The 22,970-nt window shown below is 38.9% G+C and overlaps 1 protein-coding gene across 3 annotated transcripts in view; it reads right to left on the bottom strand.

The window, feature by feature from the left end:
• NKAIN2 (sodium/potassium transporting ATPase interacting 2) overlaps nucleotides 1-22,970 on the bottom strand; it is a 1,086,452-nt gene that overhangs the window by 114,811 nt on the left and 948,671 nt on the right. The window lies entirely within an intron of this gene.

Raw genomic sequence — 22,970 nt, 5'->3', positions numbered from 1 at the left:
CCTTATGAAAGACTTCATGAGATCATGCAGTATAATGTTATTTCTCATAATTATAGAATTACAATAGACATTATGAAATGAGAAAAGATAAAACATTATTTAAAAAAGTGAAATTCCCAATGTGTGGCACAGTTTTTATATGTATGTGGCCCAGTTTTTGTATGTATCTATCCTTAATTCTTTCACCAACAAGGGTTTTATTTTCCATGCTAAAAGTTATAGATGACAGTACTCTGTGAGTACTTACTTACAATGAGCTTAGTTTTCAAAGCTTTGCAGAATTTTCTCTTGAAAGTTCCAAAATTCTAAAGCCTTGTTTTTAAATGTTTCAATTTTCATGTTTATGTATTAGGAAAGATAAGATTTATACAGGAAGTACGTGATCTAGTATGTTTCGTGTGCTTAGACTCTAAGAAAAACACCCTGATCTTCTGTTGTTTGAGGCTGGAAAAGGAGATGCTATGCTGGGGAGTAACATTTTTAGGTGTGCTTTTCTGTTTCAGCTTAGTGTCTGTCAAGCATTTTATGTTTAGCTCGTTCTCACTGCCTGTAAGCCAGCCTCTAGCTTTAGCTCATTGAGCTAGCTGTAATTCTTGGCTGGGTGGGGCTGGGGGTAGAAGGACCTTCACATCTTTGGTCAGTGATGGCTTGTGTCATTCATATTAATTATTCCCTCAGCCTCAAAGCTGTCTGGTAAAAATAAAATGATGTTACTCACTTGCTAACGGTGGCTCAAGTGAGTTTCAGAAAGGGCTATACTGTGATTTAGACATAAAGGCCTCCATCGTGTGACTACAAATTAACTTCTCAGTTGTGATGAATCTCTTGCTTTTGGCAGAAAGTTACTGATGGAACTCAACACCTTGGGTTTTTATTAATGAGATTCAGAGCAAACAGAAGTAATATTTTTACTAATCAATTCAGAGGGAAGAGTATTTTTAAATGTTTTTTTCCCCACATTTGGTGAGATTCTATTAAAATATTTAATGCACGGGTTATTTTCCTTGTGAATTCCATGATTTTGTTTGATTTTCAGCTAATTCCTATAATTTTCATCTTTAAAACAATGATTAGAATCACTCACATAAAGAGAGAAAATGGGTTATTCTGAATATTAGTAATGAGATATGTTGGAAGCCATTAAAATGAGACACTAAAATATATCAATGCATTATTTTTATAAACATGTATTTCTTTTAGTATATCCTGTAAGCAAAGAATTCTGCTAGATTCTGAATCTTACTTAAATAGCACAGGGCAAGAAAAAGAAAAGAAAACTTGAGTTTCCCTCCATAGGTCTAATAGGTATAGTACCAACACACTTGTACTTTATCAATGTCATTTATTTTTATTGTCCTTAGCAACATTGTGGTTATAAGAATAATATTTTGCATAGTGGCTTGAGTTCTTTAAAAAGCAATGTGGAATTCAAGTTACAAACACTGTGCTTTTGTCTTAGAGCTATCTAAATGTCTAAAATATTATATTCTTCCATCTATTAGCTAATATTTCATTTACCAGTGAAATGGACTCAATACAGGTGAGAGATGCCACATGCCACAACCATTCCTTGCAGAAAGGGGCCATGGAGGACTAGTGCATGGGTGCAGAAAGAGACTGTAGGAGCTGTACAATTTGGAAGGACACATATTATATGGATAATTCTCATAACCTATGGATTATGAAGACTATGAAGAATGAATAATTACATTTCCTCCCAAACCTGGAAAATCAGTAAATATTTCTTTTCCCCTCTCTCCAAGAGGAGATACAGATTGAAAGCGTTAATATTAAAAGATTTTAAAAATTATCAAAGTTACAAATAGTGTAGAGGATAAAGAGATCAGGACATAGTACGGAAGTTCTATGATCTGGAGGACAATAGTAAATTTTCCTAAACATTTATTGAGTATTTAAAATGTGCCAGACTCTGTTCTAAATATTCACCTTGTATTACTAACTCATATAATTCTCTCTCCAATCCTATGAGTTAGATACTCTAATTGTTAGCCTATGACAGATCATATTTTCCAAAGATGACTGAAACAACCTGTTTAATCTCACATGCTCTTCTGCAATGTGACCTTACAGCTCTCCATCAGGATATGGAGTCTGAGTCCCTCTCCCTGAATTTGGAACTTCCAAGCCTAGGTCAGAAAAGCCTTGTAACTTCCTCTTGGGTTTCTTGGAAGGCACTTTCCTGGGAGGCTATCTTTATCCCAACTGAGCAGCCCATGGTGCATGAAGAGGCCATGAATAGGACTCAGGTTTGCAGGCTAGCTGAGCTCTGAGAGCAGCTGGCATCAACTGCCCACCATGTGGGTGAGCCATCTTGGATGCCCAGTCCAGGTGACTTTAGCCCTGGCCCAGCCATAATCGGATTGAACTCCCTGAGCCAGAACCACATAGTTGATCCCAGTTAACCCATAGAATCATGAGAGATAATTAATAAATTGTTGCTTTAAGCCACTAAGCTTCGGGGTAGATAGTTACATGACTTTAAATAACCAGACTGCATTCCCATTTTGCAGATAGAGAAGCTGAAGCACAGAAAGGTTAAATAATTTGACTGTGCTCATACAGGTAATAATTGACTTGCAAGGACTGAAATACAGCCAACTTAATTCTTAACCATATCTTACACAATTACTACCCCCTTCTAGACACATTCTGTGTTGTCATATCAGGGTCAGAACTATGTACTGGATGGATGAATATTATGACCTCTTGTGGCAATTCTCTCGTTTTCCTGAAGAATTTTCCCTCTTTTTTTTTTTTTTTTCCTACTAAGACCTTGGAGTTAGACAGGGAAATTAAAATGGCAAATCTGATATAGCTTTGAAAAATACAGTACATAAATTATGATCACATTAAGTTGATTACCACATTGGAATGACAGTCAAAAGTAATGAGAAAAGGACCTCTTTTCTAGAGAGCAAAGCAATTATCCTGCAAGACTCTAAGCTGGCTGTAAATCTAAGATACACTACCTGCCTACGTCTTATGCCAGAAAATTGCTATGTCATTGTTATGTTACTTAATGATACTAATTATTTAAAAATTAAGCACAGGGTACTTCATGACACTGTATTTATCATGTCCAAGGAGAGCTGCTTTCAACTTTCCTTTGGGGTAACACAACCTTTCATGACTCCTTCCCATGCTTTTCACATTTTCCCTGGAGCCGTACTTTCTTTATGCTAACACTTGAGTGGAAATTTCCGACATAAAAAATTAAAAAGGTCAATTTTATGATGAAGCACGGTTGCTTAGATATTCTAAATGGCACCCCAGACTCAAGAAGCTAATTGCTTTTTCATAGCACAACTCTCTGAAGTGCCCATGCTGCAAACTGGCTTAGAGAACAAACAGGATGCACCTCTCTTCTGTTTCTAGGTCCACTGGGACCCTAAGATGATTGATGCTGTAAAAAAAAAAGAATCACCTGGAGCTTGTGAAAATTATAATTGAGTAAAACTACAATTACGGCAGTCTTAATCCATCTGTCTCTGTGTATTCACTACATATCTCATCGCATCACCTGTTTGTTCACAGGTGTACTTTTAATCAAGCCAGAGATGGCACATCGGCACCATGCTCAGAGTCCTGCGTGCAAGTCACAGAATGGCGCTGGTGCACTTAGAGATCAGCTGCAGAGACCGGCTCTGGGTCCATGCGGTGCCAGTGGGGTGGTACAGGAGTTAGTGAGGGGATTTCTTTTCTTCTCATTCTTTTTTTTCAGTTTCCCAAAGACATTTTAAGGAGAGCCAAGCTTCTTCCTAGAGGAATTGTTTCTTTTACAATCTCCATTCGTTTACAACAGAAATATTATCACCGATTTGCTTAGTAAGAGGGCTAAAGTTTAGTGATTGGGGAAAGAAACAATACAGGTAGGAAAAGATAGCTTAAGTGCTATAAATAAAGAACCAATGGCCGTGACTCCCATTTATTTTGTGGACCTGAAATCCTGCATCAGCTTCTGCTGGAGTTCACAAAAGCCTTGCAAGTATGCAGAGGAAGCATTAAACTGCTGGAACACAGGGCTTCTGAACCTTTCTTTTTCCACGGACCCCTATGCCAGTCAGGTGAAAACCACGGACCCCTTACTAAGTCTACACTCTATTATGTATTATTTAATAAATACATCACTGCCGTACCACAATGTCCCCACAAGAATAATGTGTTTTTGAATTTCAGTTCCAGCCCACGGACCCCTGGTTAAGAGCCCCTGCTGTAGTGTTTATCGTTTAGAAGATGTCTAATGTCATAACGCTACATAGTATACTTATAACTTCAATATGAAAAAAAGATGTCAGATGATGAAATAAACCACAAATTGAAAACACAAGCTCTAAGTTAGGTATTCGATTGTTAATGAGCCTCTAGATTAAAAATCTACTGAATGACTAACCAAGGGTTAGGCCAGGAACCCGATCTGATTGATTTCATTGTTGAGCCACGGTTCTTCCCTTATTATTGTTCTGATGCCCACATCTCCTTCTTCCACTCTTTTGGTCATATTTACTGCTTTGAACCGGTTGCCTTTACCTTCTGAAAATCTGGTTGATTTGATTGGTCGCTTTAAGTGCCAGGGACTCTGAAGGAGCTCGAGCTATATGTTCTGACTCAGACTTTTGGTGATTCTATACATTGTAATTAAAAAAAAAAAAAAGTTTTACTAGTCTTCGAGAAAACCCTGGGGGGAAAACTCGTAAATATTATGATTTCTAGTTTAAAATGGGGGCAAAAGAGGTTATGTGAAAAAAATCTCACTGAAGGGCACGCAGTGAGTCAAGTGAAAAGATTCCATTTTTTAGCTTCCTCTGCTTACTGAGGCACTTCTAGAGTTCCCAGTGAGCTTGTTTGGAACCCACATTCATAAAAGTGACAAAGAAATAACAGTGGCCTAACTAAGTCCTCGTTATGCCAGGAGCTGGACAAGTTCGCTAAATTGTTTTATATTCATCTTCTTGAGCTATATAGCTACTGCCCCTTCCTTTCCTTCCTAAAATAGATTTTTACTTTTTTGTACACATATACCATCTAGCACAGGGGATAACATGTCAGGTGTCATTGATTCTCAGGAAGCTCCTTATTAGATGTTGAGATCTCAGCAATTTAACTTGTGGGGTGAGATGAAGAGTTAAGTGTATTTTTCTGTTACCTGGGATTTATTTGGCTCTATGAAAATAGGAGGCAGGAGGGGGAACTCCCATTATCTATCCCAAAGAGTGGAAAATGTGCAGGCGGATTTTCAAACTTAACAGGTCTCAGGGCACTGAAGGTAGCTAAAGGCCACAGTAGAGGCCAGGGAGACAACTCTGAAGCGAAACCAGTTTGTATTCAGCCCTCATTTATACGTATTCTTTGACCTCTCCCACTTTGGCAGAGTTTGTCTTAAGGGGATAGGAAAAAGGGGGTGATTTCTTATGCATCACAGCCCTCTGAAAATAAATATCCTCTCGAGTCACACTGCAGGTCTCCTGTTCTGAGTGGGTAGATCTGGGATTTGGTTAATCAGGCCTCTGGTGCCAAGATGGGACAATTGTATGTCCTGATACATGGAATGATATTCAAGCCTCTTGAGGTTCTTAAAGATCAAATCATTAAGTGGAGGTTCGTGGGCATCATTTACCAGAGAATTGTTATTATTTTTTACATTTATTTGACATTAAAGTCTATTTTCCAGGTAAGACCAGACTTGCTCTGGAGAAACCCATCAGTGAATTTAGGAGATAGGGATTTGGGATTCTGGGCTGACCCATGTCTCTGACTAGTATACATGTGGTATGTGTGTGTGAGAGTGTATATGTGTTAGTATCTAAAGCTTGTGCCGCCTACATTACTTCCAGAAGCAGAGGCAGAAAGGAGAGTTTATTAATCCCTGACAAACCACAAGGTATTGTCCATATGGACCATCTGCTTTTTTGCCCTGGGCAAGCTATAGTAGCGGTAAATTCTATTAACCTGGTCAAAGTCAAGTGAAGACATTAAAAGGTACAGAGAGCAGTGCTTCGGAGCACCAGTGAAAACCACAGTGCCACAAAAAGCTGGGGGGCAGGGAGCAGAGGAAGTTGGGAGTTATACAGTGCAAGGTATACACAAAATTCTACTAAAGTTTAAAAAATTCTTCAGGACAAAAAAAATAAAACCAAAAACTTCTCTTCACCTACACATCTATTTCAGGTAAAACAGAATACAAATAATTTTATTAAAACTACTGGCACACTTAGCTGACTCTGCAAATAGAGTCCTCACTTCTGTCAATAAATATTCATGTTAATTTTCTGGACACAAAATCAATTTCATGCTAGCAGGAATACTGAGGAAAGTGGCTAGATTAAACTATGGCTCCCAGCCACACGTTTTCAGCACCAAAAATAACCATATGGCAATGAAAGTGTGCAGGTCACTCTGGAGATTTACTCTAATTATGTCATGATGTGCTTATTGTTATGGATTCAGCAGCCTTTCTTATCTCCCTACCTGCTTTGTTCAAGAGCAGCTGCCGGCTTCAAGCTGCTGGCTGTTTGCAGCACAGAGGCTGAATTAAGAAATGCTTTCTAGGGAAGTCATGTTCCAAAGCAGGAACAGCAACAATAAACCAATTCAATGGGGGAACATAAAGTTCACTGGGCAAAAATCTAGTAATCAGCCGGTGCTAATTTACCGCTGCCCGTTCCAATTGGTAAATAACAGTGCCTATGTAATTTATGCAGAGCCGAAAGGAATGAGAGAGGTATTTAATGGAAAGAATAATGGAATATTGCTTTGCAGAGTTCCTGGTTGTGATAGTTTCATTGAAAATGATTGCATGAGTGAATTTCAACTACTATTCCTATTTGCCATACGTGCCAGGATGAGAGCGTGGTGCCAGGATGCAGAACTTCCCGTTATTTTTTGCTAAAGATAATGTTCAGTAAAGACTCACACACACACATACTTGTTAAATCACATAATACATATTAGGTATTCACACATGCAAACATATGTGCTTTTTGACAAACGGCTAAAACCCTTGGTGGAATGGTGTGCATAATAGGCAGATGTGGGGAACTCACTTTGGGTCACTGATTTTGGGTCACTGTTTTTTTAGGGTGTTGTAAGAATTATGAAAATTAATACAGCTTTATTTTTGTTACAGTTATAAGCAAGTAGGTTTCACAGGGCTGACACAGATTCAGCTGAGAAGATGTATTTCTCATGCCATTTGCCTTTTGGCTTCTTGCTATCCTTTCCCTGTGTGTCATTAGACAGGAAGTCTGTTATTAGTTGGGGTATAAGGAATAGCATGCTAATGTGTCCACAACCAGGCTCTCTGGATCTTTGGCTTCCGGCATGCCTTCCTCAATGTGCTTCCTTTACCCCAACCCCACAAATGCCAAGCATTTCCTTGCTGACATGCCTGACTCTTCCCTTCACCCCTTCATTAGTGCCTCCCATCCATCAAGGATGCTATCTCCCCTCATCCTTCAAGACTCAGTCAGGGGCACATCCTCCATCCCTACCTGTCTCAATCTCCCCATGTGGGATAAGGGTTCTTTATCTGAGTTCCCCTGTTACATGGGTCTTTTTTCTATAATTCTACCAACCATACTACCTTGTAATAATTGCCTCAATTCTCTGTCTTCAACCTGGAATATAATTCTTTTTTTTTTTTTTTTTTTATTGTTTTTTTTTTTTTAATTTTTTTATTTTTTATTGACTTTGTAATAATATTACATTAAAAATATATATGTGAGGTCCCATTCAACCCCACCCCCCCACCCCCCCTCTCCGCCCCCCCAACAACACTCGTTCCCATCATCATGACACATCCATTGGATTTGGTAAGTACATCTTTGGGCACCTCTGCACCTCATATATATTGGTTCACATCATGGCCCATACTCTCCTCTATTCCATCATGTAGGCCCTGTGAGGATTTACAATGTCCGGTGATTACCTCTGAAGCACCATCCAGGGCAGCTCCATGTCCCGAAGACGCCTCCACCTCTCATCTCTTCCTGCCTTTCCCCATACCCTTTGTCCATTATGTCCACTTTTCCCAATCCAATGCCACCTCTTCTATGTGGACATTGGATTGGTTGTGTCCATTGCACCTTTATGTCAAGAGGAGGCTCAGATTCCACATGGATGCTGGATGCAATCCTCCCATTTTCAGTTGTAATCACTCTAGGCTCCATGGTGTGGTGGTTGTCCTTCTTCACCTCCATCTTAGCTGAGTGTGGTAAGTCCAATAAATCAGATTGTAGGTGCTGGAGTCTGTTGAGGCTCAGGATCTGGCTATCACATTGTCAGTCCAGAGATTCAAATCCCCTAAATATATCTTAAACCCCAACATTAACTGCACCTCCAGCACATTAGCATGAAAGTCTTATGAAGGGAGATCCCATCTGAGTCCAGATTCATCACACATAAACACCAGTTCCAAAGAGGGGCCATCTGCCCTGGTAGTTAACCCCATCGGCCATGACCATAACTCCCATGGGTCTCTTTAGCCCTCAAAGGAACCATGGAATATAATTCTTAAGGGGGACTTTTGTATACAAAATGCCCCCGCCCCGACTGGGAACACATCCACAAGAATGTGTTTCTAGGTATAAGATTTGAGATAGAAGCTCTGTGTAAAGTAAAGGCTAGATTATGGTCCCCTTGCAGCTGCATTATGTAAAACTCTAAATAATTAGTTCAAAATATTCTAAATGCTCTGAGGAATAGATTGGGGATTTAAAAATTATAGTTCTTATACCAAATGCCTACATTACCTGGGTTAATACTGGGGATTGCATCATGAACTGATTGTCTCATGTAAATGATTTTAATATGTGAAGTAACAAAAGTCTCCATCATAATCATAAAACTATCTTAGATTCTGAGAAATACTACCACCTTATTTTTTAAAACTTACTTTATTTCATGCCCACTTATCTCACCTTAGCTTGATGTTTTTATTTAGAGAATGACTTTGTGAGTGTTACGGGTTGAAATGTATTCCCCCAAAAGACCTATGCAGGCACTAATCCCTGGTCCTTGAAGTGACCCTATTTGGAAATAGGGTGTTTGGATGCATTTTTTAGTTCAGATGAGGCCAAACTGAAGCAGGTAGGCCCTAATCCAATATGATGGTGTTCTGAGAAGAAGGAGAGAATTGGACGGAGACAGAGAGTAAGGAGAATGCCATGTGGCAACCTGAGGCAGAGAACATCAAGGAGTGCTAGCAAGCCACCACCAAGAAGCGAGGAGAGATGCACGGGGCAGAGCCTTCCCTACAGACTTCAGAGGGAGCATGGCCTAGCCAGTACCTTGGTTCTGGACTTCCAGCCTCCAGAACTTTGAAGCGATACATTTCTGGTGTTTAGAGCCACCCACTTATGGTACTTCATTATGGCAGTCCTCAGGGATGAAGACACTGAGAATAAGAACACTTTGGTTCAATAGCTCTTATATCATGGGCATACCCTGAAATCATATACGTAAAGATTGGAAAAGGATAGAAAAATTATATTTTGCTTATTACTTGTACTCCATTTTTACTCCTCATGAAAATATAAAAAAATAAAGCTAGCATTGGGGTATGACTCTCTGATGCCCTGATGAGATATAACTTAAGTTATAACTTAATAGTTACAAGAGGAATTTGTCTTAGTTTGCCAGGGATGCTACAACAAATACCACAGACTGTTTGGCTTAAACAACAGAACTTTATTGTCTCACAGTTTTGAAGGCTAAAAGTCTAAATCAAAGTATCAGTAGACCACGTTTTCTCCAAAGTCTATAGCATTCTGCTGGTGGTTTGCCACAATCCACAAACCATTCTCTGCCTCTGTCACATGGCAACCTGTCCCCTTCTTTCTCCTACTCACTCCTACTTCTGTGTCTACCTTTTTCTGCTTATGAGGACTCCAGTCATATTGGATTAGGGCTCATCATGCCTCAGTTTGGCTTTATCTTAATAGGATCTTTGAAGAAGCTATTTACAATGAGTTCCAGCTACAGTTCAAGAGGTTAGGACTTGAACATGTCTTTGTGGGAACATGATTCAATCCTCAATAGAGTCAAAATAGTATTTCAAAGGCAAAGATGTATTAGCAAATGTAGTAATAGCATTTTATAATAGAGATGCTTTTTAGAGCTTTAAATAATAAGACAGCTAAATACTCAGTTTTATCCAAATTTCACTTTCCATATCTTTATCCTGCACCTTTGAGATATGTATCAAAATATAATTAACTGCCTTTTGATTACTTGATGACTATGGAGCAATCACAGTGTACTGGACAAAGAGAAGAGATTAGAAAAAAGTGACCTGATTCTTTTCAGATGTATATTCAAAAGAGAAACTCTAAAGCATATTTAAATTTGTTATTGTGCACCGTGTTCCATTGTTTACCAGTTGGCTGTGCCTGTTCCATGCTGAAAGAGTCTGGGGTAAGTGAGGGCAGCCTCTTCTGTTACCAGTGGGATGAATATATTGGAGTGGAAAAATTAATTAGGTCAAGCTTTTCTATGGATAATGCTGGGTGCATGACTTTTCTTCATCCTTGTGAAGTGGACTTCATGAAGGAACAGAAATGACAAGTAAGCTTTGATAATGCAGGAAAAAAAGTAAAACGTAAAGTTGTGAACCACTAGCTAAAGGACTTGACAATAAGGGGCCTCAGAGGAGACAACAGAGGGCTCTGGATTTTAGTTTGCCTGAACGCTCAGCAGAGGTACTCATTTAAAAGGACAAAAAAAATCAGTTGTGAAGAATCTGAATTTTATACAGGAGTGACAAGCACAGAGTTTGGGGAATGGCAGGCAGTAAAGCTAGTTTGGCAGCAGTATTTTGTGCTCATCAGAAAGGAGATAGACTGAGAGCAGTGAGATTAAATGGAAATTAAGTCGAAGTGGCCCAGGAATGGAATGATTAAGTGGAGATCATCATCTGGCCAATGGTCATAGAGAGAAGAGGCAATTTTTAGAGAACTTTTGGTAGAAATGATCCAAGATTTTTGGTCCATATGAATGTAGCATAAAAATATGAAGGTAAACACAAACTTAAATCCACACTTGGATTAAAAATAATGCTTCCTACAGTTGAATTAGAAAAGGGAGGAATAGCTGGCTGTCTGTTTCCTCCCTTCTCCCTCTTTTCCTCCCTCCTTCCCTTCACTGCTCCCTCTCTCCCTCCCTCCTCTCCTTCCTTCCTTTCATCTATCTGACACATTCTCTTAATCACCTACTCCAGGCACAGTGAGTAGCTGAGAGAGAAGGTTGGGGAGAAAGGATAACAGGCCTTAAATATGTGGTTCTGAGTTGACAGGCAGAAGGAAACATACGACAAAAAGAACACTGTGGTTGACGAGGAAAAGTGCGATCACATGTAGACAACAGAATTGAAGTGGGAGGAAGTGGAGTCAGTGCACTTGAGGAGAAAGCTGTCCCAACACCCTGGGGAGAGGTGACCAGAAGACTGTGGAGGGAGGCTCAAGCTGAGACAAACCCCAGAGGTAGACTTTGTAGGAAGAGCCCAACCAGAGTGTATTAATCAGCTAAAGGGGTGCTGATGCAAAATACCAAAAATCAGTTGGTTTTTATAAAGGGTATTTATTTGGGGTAGTAGCTTACAGATACCAGGCCATAAGGTACAAGTTACTTCCCTCACCAAAGTCTGTTTCCATGTGTTGGAGCAAGATGGCTGCCGGCATCTGCGAGGGTTCAGGTTTCCTGGGTTCCTCCCTTCCAGGGTCTTGCTTCTCTCTAGGTTCAGGGTTACTGTCTTCCTGGGGTTTTCTTATCTTTCCTCTGTGAGCTTACTTCCTGGGGCTCCAGCTTAAGGCTCTAGCATCAAACTCCAACATGAAAACTCCAACATTAAAAACCCTCAACTCTGTCCTTTGCTATGCCTTTTATCTGTGAGTCCCCACCCATCAAGGGGGGTGGGGACTCAATGCCCTATTGGCACAAGAGGTTTACATAATTCCTTAATCAAGTAAACCTATGAATCTAATATAGTCTAATATGCCCAGAGGAGATCAGTTTACAAACATAATCCAATATTTCTTTCTGGAATTCATCAATAATATCAAACTGCTACATAGCAAAAAGAGACAGGAGAATTACTCTTAACGTTAAAATAGCCTGCTCAGTCATTAAAAGGTGAAGTCTAAAAGGACACATTCAGATTTAAAGAAGCATAGAAGGGTATAAATGTGAAATACACTGAGGTAAAGTACTGAATGTGATAAAGGAATGATGCTTGGTTGCATAGTTATTTTTGCTAATGCTAGGAAAACAGTAGGTGAAAAATAAAATAAAAGTGAATAGAAAGTCATTGATATCATTAAACTGGGGACATTAAATATGTTTTTTATTAAGGGGACAGTCAAACTTGGGGTGAAGGAAAATTGACCTGTGATAATAAATTGTTCTCAAAAGAGTAATTGTCACCTACTAGAAGAAAGAAAAAAAGAATGAATTTGTGACAAAGGGAAAGGGTTATTGAATTGATGGGTGTTCTATAAGATACCATGGCAGACACACTTTAGCAGGGGTACATTGTTCACTGCCCCTGATGGTCACAGCCTTATGTAATTTCTGAGTGTGGATGTGACCTATGACTTGCTTCTAACCATCAGCACATGGCAAAGGTGAGAGGGTGCATGGATTACATGTACATGATTATTAATATAAGATTATAAGGCCTGTTTGCAGGAGTCTCTTTTGCTTGCTGGCTTCAAGAGGCAAGCTGCTATGTTGCAGCTTATATTGGGAGGCCCACAAGTCAGTGAACCATGGACAATGCTTAGGCACCAAAGGTGGTCTCGTCCAGCTGGCAAGGAACTCAAGTTCCCAGTGCTCCATCCTTAAGGAACTGAGTTCTGCCAACAACCTCAGGGAGCTTGGAAGTGAATCCCTCCCCAGTCAGACCTTGATGAGACTGCAGCCCCTGCCAAGGCCTTGTGGTCAGCCTGGGGAGGAACCCTGAAGCAGAGGCCTCAGCTAAGCCGTACCCAGAATTCTTTCCTATGGAAACTGTGAGGTAATAAATGTTTGTTGTTTCCAGCTGCCAGGTTTCTGGTAATCTCTTATAGCAACAATAGATTACTACTGCAGACACCGAGGTGTGGTGAAGAAGTTTCTGGACAAGTGGAAACAGACATGCATTTTAGTAGGAAAAGCAGTTTGTTTTTCCAGTTCTTGCTTTCTCTTATCCAAAAAATTGGGAAGTTGGAATAGAAGATCTCTTCTGTCTTTTCTAGCTCTAATTTTATCTAAAAGAAGATTTCTTAGGATAAGGAGCTTTCATAATACAGGCCGTATAAGAATTTGTATACATTGTCCCATTGAATGCCCCAAATTCTTTGTTGTTACCCTCATTCTAAAAGAGGAGGAAGCTAAATTCAGAGGAAACTTCATTATTGAACAAAATACAGAGCTGGTGAGTGTCGGAAAGTGCATTTGACATCCAGGTGTGTCTGATTATAAAGTCCTCTCTCTTACCTGATCAACTCCCTTGGTTGGAGGCTTTATCAGGTTGAAGTGAGCTTTGCTTAAGTGGATTACTGTGGAAGCCAGGCCCAAATCAGTCTTGGAATAAGATCTATGAGGATGACAGGCAATCAACATGAGTACTGAAATCCCTTGAGGAGAATGAAAACCATGTATGCCATATCTCAAATAACAGTTTCTAGTTTCTTCGTTTAGGGGTCAAATAATTCAATATTATCTTGTTTATAATTTGTTCTATTTTGGCATGTTTTTTTTTTAAAAGGGAGACTTTCTTAAAGCCACTTATGTTCTTAAGCCTTCAGTTTCCTAAGTGAGTTGACTAGACACATTTCTAAAATCTCTTCCATTTTTCATATTCTAAGTTTGTAGCATGCCTACCCTGATTTCATTTTCACAACCTTTTGCAAACAATCTCATCTATAATACAGTTTGTAATGTTTTAGTGTTCAGTTGCGAACATTGACAAATTGATCAAAATTTTGAGAAATCACTGCCTTAAGCAATCATACTTCGTATCTCATGTATCTTTTACTCATAATTATTATTCTCTACCTTTTTAGCTTAAAAGTCAAATCATTCACATCTCCACAGGGACTAAAATAGGCAGAGATTTTTATGTTGCTCAACTCTCTATAGCAGCCTTCTGCATGTTTACGTCAAGTCACTTATTTGATCAATGAGAAACATATCAAATACCTTATTATTTACTTAATTTACTGTGCACTGATCTTCAGAAGCCTTCAATCCAGTGGATTTTAAGCTTATAAATAGATGGCATTCAATACCGTGTGGCAAGTGCAAAATTCTCAGTATGAACACACTGCTATGAAAGCCCAGAAGAAGAGGTAACCAATTTTACCTCAGGAGTCAGGAAATACTTGATATATTTGAGTTGAATCATACAGGAAAGGTGGATAAGAGTCTGCTCAATGAAGAAAGAAAATGGAATGGGTTGATGTTTTGGAATAAGGAAAAAAGCATGCTCGAGTCTCAGACACAACAAAGGACCGAGAATTGGACAAATGGAGCTAGATCTTGTGTCCTTTGGGGTTTTGGTGGTTGGATATAATTATCTATCTTTTACCGTATTTACTTTCTTGGTATCTGAATGCAGTGGGCTCTCAGTAAATACTGGTTAAGTGATGGCCTGGTTGACTCAATGAATGAGCCTAGAGACCTAGTGTGAAAACACATTATGAAGAGCTTATATATCAGACTTATATTTTTACTATCTTGGCTAGAAGAAACCCATTCAAATATTAAAAATTTCAGATTTTCTTTCTGAATTCTCTGTTGGATTCCTATATATTTCAGAAATTCTTGTCTATTCACCTCTCCCACCCCCAATGTTTCAATATAGTGTGTAATGGGAACTGCTTAACATTTTGATTTGCCAAGGTTTTCTGGATATGCACCCCACAGTTTCTGATTTAGTGGATTAGGGTTGTGGCCTGAGAATTTGCTCTTTAACAAGATCCCTGTGCTGCTGCTGCTGCTCCTGATCTAAGGAACACACTTTGAGAAACAATGCCTTAAGCCTTAAGGCATCTCCACTACAAGTCAATAGGCTGTTGTTAACTGCTGTTCTGTTTTTTATTATAAAATGTTTTCAGCACATTCATGCAAAACAAAATCAAGCAGACATATAGTTACAGTGTTACCTTATTACCTTGAAGATAGCAGTTCACAGTTGCAGCTGATTTTGTCTAATGGGTACATTCCTGAACCTTTATTCATATGTTGAACTCTCTTTTACATGCACTAAGAAAGCATATCTTTAGTAGAATTCTCAAAAAGGAAGAATTTAATGTTAACCCTGATTTTATGGCTTGTATATTATCGTTATTATTATTTATTTATTTTTTTAAAGATTTATTTTATTTCTCTCCCCTCCCTCCCTCCCCCCCCCCCCCAGTTGTCTGCGCTCTGTGTTTGTTCGCTGTGTGTTCTTCTGTGACTGCTTCTGTCCTTATCAGTGGCACAGGGAATCTATGTTTTCTTTTTCTTGTGTCATCTTGCTGCGTCAGCTCTCCCTGTGTGCGGCACCATTCCTGAACATTCCTGGGCGGCTCTGCTTACGGGGCGCACTCCTTGCATGTGGGGCTCCCCTATGCGGGGGACACCCCTGTGTGGCTCAGCACTCCTTGAGCGCATCAGCACTGCGCATGGGCCAGTTCCACATGGGTCAAGGAGACCCGGGGTTTGAACTGTGGACCTCCCATGTGATAGACGGACGCCCTAACCACTGGGCCAAGTCCCCTTCCCTATATTATTATTTTGAAACAATGTTATTTCAAAATGGGGGTCCACTTTTGAAGAAATTGTTCTCCTTTAGAAATGCAGTTATATACTGGATTGCAGGGAGCCCCAGATTTCCACTATACTCAAAACCCCACGCAACTGAGCCAGAACCACGAGGGCCTCACTGATTGCTATCAGGACCCAGCCCTCTCCATCCAGCAACTGTTTCTCCCACTTGCAGTGAATAAGAATAGCTGCCCCTTTTGTCTCAGCTTGGGAAGCCAGTGCGTTTGCATGAGTGATTGAATAGAGGCTGGCAATGGCTCTTCCCAAAGCAGGGGGAGCAAATCTGGTGTAAGCATGCTGATCAAGCACCCAAAAGAGGCTGAATGGAACACATGATGTGCTAGTGTGTCCCACAGAACCCTTGCATATTGGCTCCAATCTCTCTGACACTTCATGCAGAATCTACAAGACAGATACATTATTAAACTCCCTTCTTCCGGTGTACTCTCTACCACAAAAAACAGCTTCTCAGAGTGGTGGAGATTATTGGTATGTGGGCAGCATCAGAGTGATAAAGGGATTCAAATCTGTCCAAGATCATTTAAATGAAAATAAACAATTGACAGCACATGGGGGTACAAAGAAATCTCATTAAATAGTCCCCAATGAGCATATATTGAAATACATAGACTTATCCTATTGCCCACAGAAAAATAGAAGTTTCTGTTCTACATGGCTAAGAGACTTCAAAGTGGGTCGGGGGGTCATCAGAGGGGTCACGCTTACTCACGTCTTAGCAGGATCTCAGAGACAGCCAAAGTAGATACAACCCCAGGTACTGGTGTTCCTGAGGGCTACAAGACACATAGGTTCTACAGTCATAGCAGACGGCTCTGGAGTTTGGTGCCTTTTCATTGGGCCCTACTTTGGAATTTGTGCTCCTGAGTGTGATGGAGTTGGACTCGGATGTGATTTCTCTATACATGCTTCTTATGTCACTTTTACTGAACTTGTGGTTGGCACTGGGGTTGGTTTATACTCAGGAGATTTAAATCTCTGGACTAGCCATGTGCTAGCTGGGTCCTGAGCCTCAGCAGAGTTGCATGCACCTCCTACTCTCCGGTTAGTTGGACTTACCCAGTACAGCTAATGGGGAGGTGAGGATGGTCAACCACTATACCAGAAAGTGCCTACAATTGCAAGCAGGAGAATCACATCCATCAACCATATGGGATCTAAGCCCCCTCTCAGTAGAGAGGTGGAGTGGACATAACCATCCCAGGGTCCACAGGATGGAGGAATAAAATATGGATTAGAGTGGACTTACTAGTAGTCTACTATAAAACTATTGTGACTCGAGCAATGGAAGAAATTGTATCATTAATGTGGAAACGGTGGCCACAGTAGTCACTGAGGGCAGGGAGAGGGTAGAAGAGATGAAATGTGGGGGCATTTTTGAGACTTGGAGTTGTCCTAAATGATATTGCAGGCCAGATGCTGGACATTATATATCCTGCCATTACCCACTGAATGGACTAGGGGAGAGTATCAACTACAATGTAAACTATAATCCATGCAGGGCAGCAGTGCTCCAAAATGTATTCACCATATGCAATGAATGTGCCACAATGATGAAAGAGGTTGTTAATGTGGGAGCAGTAGGTGGGGTAGGGTGTGGGGTATACGGGAACCACTTACATTTTTAGTGTAACATTTTTTGTGATCTATGTATCTTTTTTAAAAAGACAATTAAAAATAATAAAAGAAAGAAAGAAAGAAAAAAGGCATGGAGACCCGTAATCCTTTTTTGGCTGATGGAGTGTGGCTATAGTTAGTGAATTAACACTTTTTTTTACCTACGTTCATGCTGTTATGGTGAATGGCCCAGGTGACATTTCACCTGCCAAGTATTTATTTGTTTGTTCCAAAACGTGTTTGAAGAAGGATGGGGATGGGAAATAAAGCCTAATCTTGATCAGGAAACAGTATGTATTCTATTAGAGAATTGAGAATTTAACATGACATATGCTGGCTACACAGTCAAAACTTATCACTGCCTACAACTTCGGAAGTTCGACAGGATAGCTCCGAGGCGGCTGCTTCCTCAGCAGATGTGATGCAATATGTGAAGTGCAGGGACTAAATAAAGCAAAGAGGTAATCCTTTCAGGACTTCCATATGTGGGGCGATTGGGGAAGTTTTATTAATCGTTCCTCATAAAATAAAAAAAGGCATTGCTTTGTCTAGCTTATAATTCTCTGATGAAAACTGATCATGTTTAGAAATAGGAATACATCAATCTTTTTACTAGAGACCATTGATTTATACTGTCCTTAAAATGTAGATCCAGAGGAAAAAAACATTATCCAAGTCCAGCAAATTCTGTTTTTACTTGGGAATTTGGGAGTATTTTTCCCTCTGGATGGGAATGGCTTTTTTTTTTTTAAGTTTTTAAATTTTTAAAGAACTTTTAGATTACATAAATGTTATATCAAAAATTTCGGGGATTCTCATATATCCCTCCCCCCACTTTCCCCCATTAACAACATCTTTCATTAATGTGGTACATTTATCATAATTGATGAACACATATTGAAGCATTTTTACTAGCCATGGTCTATAGTTTATTGTTTACACTTTGCACTGGATAATTTTATAGGTTTTGATAAAAGATATAATGGTCTGTATCTGTCATTGTAATGTCATGCAGGACAATTCCAATGTCTCAAAAATATTCCATGTTACACCTTTTCTTCCTTCTCCCTCCCCTCACAACCTCTGGTGGCCACTGCTTTATATCAACGATACAAGTTCTTCCATTACTAGAATAAAAAGTTTACGTTAGTCCATAATTGCATTCCCCCCTTATGTTTGTTCATTCCTCCAACTTGAGGGTTTGGGGACGGTGATGCCCACTGTTTCTGATTGAGAGGGGGCTTAGATCCCATGGGGCAGATGGATGGAACTGTCTTGCTTGTAGTTGTGGACACTATTTTTTGTGACAGACATTTTTTGTGACAGATGATTTTTTGTCCATCATCATCCTTTTGTTAGTTGTTCTGGGCAAATCTAATGACCTGGAGAGTAGGTGTTGCAACTCTGCTGAGATTCATGGCTCAACCAGCATATGAACTGACTGAAGATTTAAGTCTCTGGGACATATATTTAAAAAGTATAGTGCTAACTATAGGCTCAAATAAAAGGGGCAAAAGAGTCATGTGTAGGAAAATTATAAATGAATCTAACTCTATTACATTGGGGAGCGTATATTCCAAATAAGACCTATGAGCAAGGTAGTGAATCCTGAGATTGTCTGCCCTGCCCATAGTGTCTAAATGTCTCTAGAGCCCTCAGGACCCCCACTGTTTGATGCACTGTTTCCGATGGCAGTCAATAAAATCCTGCTGAGAATGCATAAGCGCAACCTCTGTTTAGTAGCAATGCTTCAATATTTGTACATCAATTGTAACAAAGGTAGCATATACATGTAAAATGTTATTATGGGGAGATTGTGAGAGGGGGAGGGGTTGGGTATAGGGGAATCCTCTATATTTTCTATGTGACTTTTCTGTGACCTAAAGCTTCTTTGAAGACAGAGTGAAAAAAATAAGACACTTGGGGGAACATAGGGAAGAAACTGTCACTGTACATGAAAAACAACAGATCTTATGGTGAAGAAAGGCACAAACAAACTTTTATTTTAGTTTTATTTTTGTATTTTATTTTGTTTATTATTGTTATTGTTTATTATTTTGGCTTGGGTTTTGGGGGAATTTTGGATTGCAGAAGGGTCACAACTGTGGCAGGAGAGTATCACTGGTTTGGGGTGTTGGTGATGGGGGAACTTGTATGGTGGTTATACCTGGCTTATAAATATGGTCAAGTGGTCATGGGGTGTTGTCTCGGTGGGTGTAGACCCACACAATAACTGAAAGAATGTTGAATTTCCATCCTGGAAAGACCTGTTACATTCTCTAACAGAGCAGCAAGAATCCCCAGCTACATAGGCAGTGCCTAGTGAAGGAGGACAGACCATTACACCAGACCCTGATATTAATGGTTATATTTATGAACCATGTTCTTGTGAAATTGAAACTTAGCCTAGTATTACATATTGCCTCAGAGTTGCCACCAAAAACCTCCTTGTTGCTCAAATGTGGCCTCTCTCTAAGTCAAACTCAGCATATAAATGCACTACCTTCCCCCAGCATGGAAAATTACTCCCAGGGATAAGCCTCTCTGGCACTGAGGGATTATTACCAAGCACAAACTAGCAATGCATTTTGAAAAAGACCTTGATCAAAAAGGGGGAAATATTAAATACAAATGACTTTTTATGGCTAAGAAATTTCAAAGGGAATGTCATTAATACTATTTTACACAATTCTTTTTGAGACTGACACAATAATATTCTAGGGTTGTGAGCTCTTCAAATGTATTGGCCTCTATTATAAGAGATGCATGTCACATAAAAATGAAATGTCAACTAATAGAAGGCCTCTTATGTTTATGACCCTTTTCAAACATTGTGACCCTTTTATAGATCATAAATATTTTAATGGATTAACACTATGACCACTTTCAAGTATATGATGTTGGGATCCCTTTCAAATAGTCTTTTTGACTATATCTTTATAGTCAAAATGACTATAAAGCCCTCCTTCCTGCATTTGAGTCTAGTTACTAAAATTCAGTTTCTTTCTGATCATGTCTCTCTAAGGGTATAATTGGTTATTTCACTATAATTTGTCCCCTGATTTTTTTCTGCCATTTCATTTAATTGTGTAACAAATACTTTATTCATAAATGAAAAGCTTGGGTTAATTTATGCATATACAAGCTTTTGGAATTTGAAATAAATCTTCTCTTTTTTGAAGAATATACACATTTTATTCTTTTCTAGTGTTTGCTCACCTCTTTACATTTTTCAGGCATTTCCCTCACTTTTCCTATGCCATTTTCCTCCTCCCTCTGTTATTTTCTATCACCATATTTCTCTCTCTTGCAAGTTTGTCTGATCCACTGGTCTGCAAGGTATTTCTGAATTTAAACGATTTCTCAAGGTTTTACTTCTATTTCTGACTTCCCACCTGTTTATAGGTAGACAGTGCATAGAAGGGTGAAATTATCAGGAACACAGAAGCTTTTCTCACATGGAAAGCAAACCAGTGGGATCCAAATTAAATCCAAATATAGATTTTCCAAATGTTCGTTTTCTCTATTCTCATGTGTTTTGATCCTCAGTCGTCATTCCTTTCTTCAGCAACAGAGCATATATACTGTGCATACAATTAGACCATATGAAAGGGAACCAGAAAGACATGGCACATATTTAAAAATTACTTCCTGTGAAAACTCTAGCATTCTATAAGATGCATAGTTTGAAAGACACAAAGACATTTATCTGAAAATACCAATTAAATGACTATATTGGCAGTACACCAACATTATACATCAAACTATTATTCTGTGAATTTAGGGGATTTGTGGCATATATTCACCTTCATTTACAAAGTTTTAATAAATTTTCTCCCAAAAGAAGTGAAAGACATCTAGGTATCTGTGTCAAAGATGCTAACAATCCTGTGGGAGGTAGGAAAGATGGAAGAAGGGTTTTAAGACAAATCTCTCTTAATTTATATTGGCCATCAAAGTATATATAGCTCTAGGTAATATATCTTTTAGAGTTAAAAAAAATGTGAATTGTACATTTGTACCTTTCAAGATATATAGACTCAACATAATGATTTGAAAGGAATAAAGGGCTCTAAAGTAGGATTTGTTTCTTGCCTGGATTCAAACACCAACTAACTGATGGATCTGAAAAATGTGGTTTCATTTCATAAACAGGGAAATGTTTAGCTGTTGGGACTTAATTTCTATACATAAAATAAAACCTCACTTACCTGTAAAGTGCTTCTTAAGCAAGGTCATTAATTAGAATGTGGCCACACATGGTGATTAAATGTGCACCCATGGAACAAGAATTTTACTGATGCTGGGGGAACTGGAATTTAAAGACTCAGGCATAATAAAGAGATGAACATATGCCTCTTTCAAAAAAGAGAAGAGGTAAGAAATGGCAGTCTTAAACATGAATGGGGAATGACTTAAGGAGGGGCCCTCAATCGCAGGTGGACAGAGTTAGTCACCATGAAAATTGGAGCCCTAAACTTTGGCTCTGCATGGAAGTATGGTCAGGATTTTAACTACATCCATACTCTAGGACATTAGGCTAGGTAAATGCAAAATTTTCCTTCTATCCTTTGAAAATGTTGGGACTACTACCTAAGTAAACTCTTGATGAAGAGACACTCACAGGAAAAAAATACAAAAGGTATAAAGCAACCTTCAGCTGTGGAAGAGATAGCAAATGCAACAAAGAGAATTTCCAGGCTAGCAACTGCACATATTAGAGCAACTGAATTGTACTTTTAAACCAATATCTTTAAAATATATGAAAAAGAAAGGAATAGGAACTAAAAGCAAAATTGAGAAACAGCATATTTTACAAAGAATTAGAAAGTAGTTATAGAAAAGAAAAAAATGAATTGGTTATTCAAGAAGTAGACCAGGTAAAAGTAGAATACATTGAAAAAGGAAGAGAAAATTAATCAATTGAGAGTGATTTGAAGAAATCACAGAGGCAAAAATGCTGAAAAATATGAAAGAAAGTTAATAACAAGAAGGTCCAACTGACTTCTAATAGAATTTCAGAGAAGAAAAGATAAAACAACATTTGAAAAGACAATGGTAGAACACTTTCTTTAATTATGGGTGCTCTTATTGAAAAAAATCAGCTGAAAAGTGAGTCTCAAGCAGAAACAATTTAAAAAATCTATTCCTACTTATGTTCTAGTGATACTTCAGAATATTATAGATAGACAAAAAGTTTTAAAGATTCCAAAGGAAATAAACATATCATCATTAATGCAATAACCGGACTCACAGCTAAATTCTATTGCCAGAAGATAGTAGAATAGTTTCAAGTGCTAACGAAAGATAACTGGCAACTTAGATTCTATACCAAATATATTAGCACTAATTGATGAGGTAAAATAAATATGTGTTTTGACATATTAAGACTGAATAGTTATTACCCACAGAAGCTTGCTAAAGAACTAAAAATTATACATTCCAGCAATAAGAATATTGAGTATGGAAGGGTAGAATGGGATGGCAAGAAGCAATAGAAGAGAAAGAGTTCTTTAAAACATGGGGGGAAT

Source organism: Dasypus novemcinctus, chromosome 11 (assembly GCF_030445035.2).
Source record: "Dasypus novemcinctus isolate mDasNov1 chromosome 11, mDasNov1.1.hap2, whole genome shotgun sequence".
Lineage (NCBI taxonomy): Eukaryota > Metazoa > Chordata > Mammalia > Cingulata > Dasypodidae > Dasypus > Dasypus novemcinctus.
Note: the sequence above shows the minus strand (reverse complement) of the source record. Positions and strands in the feature narration are given on the sequence as shown.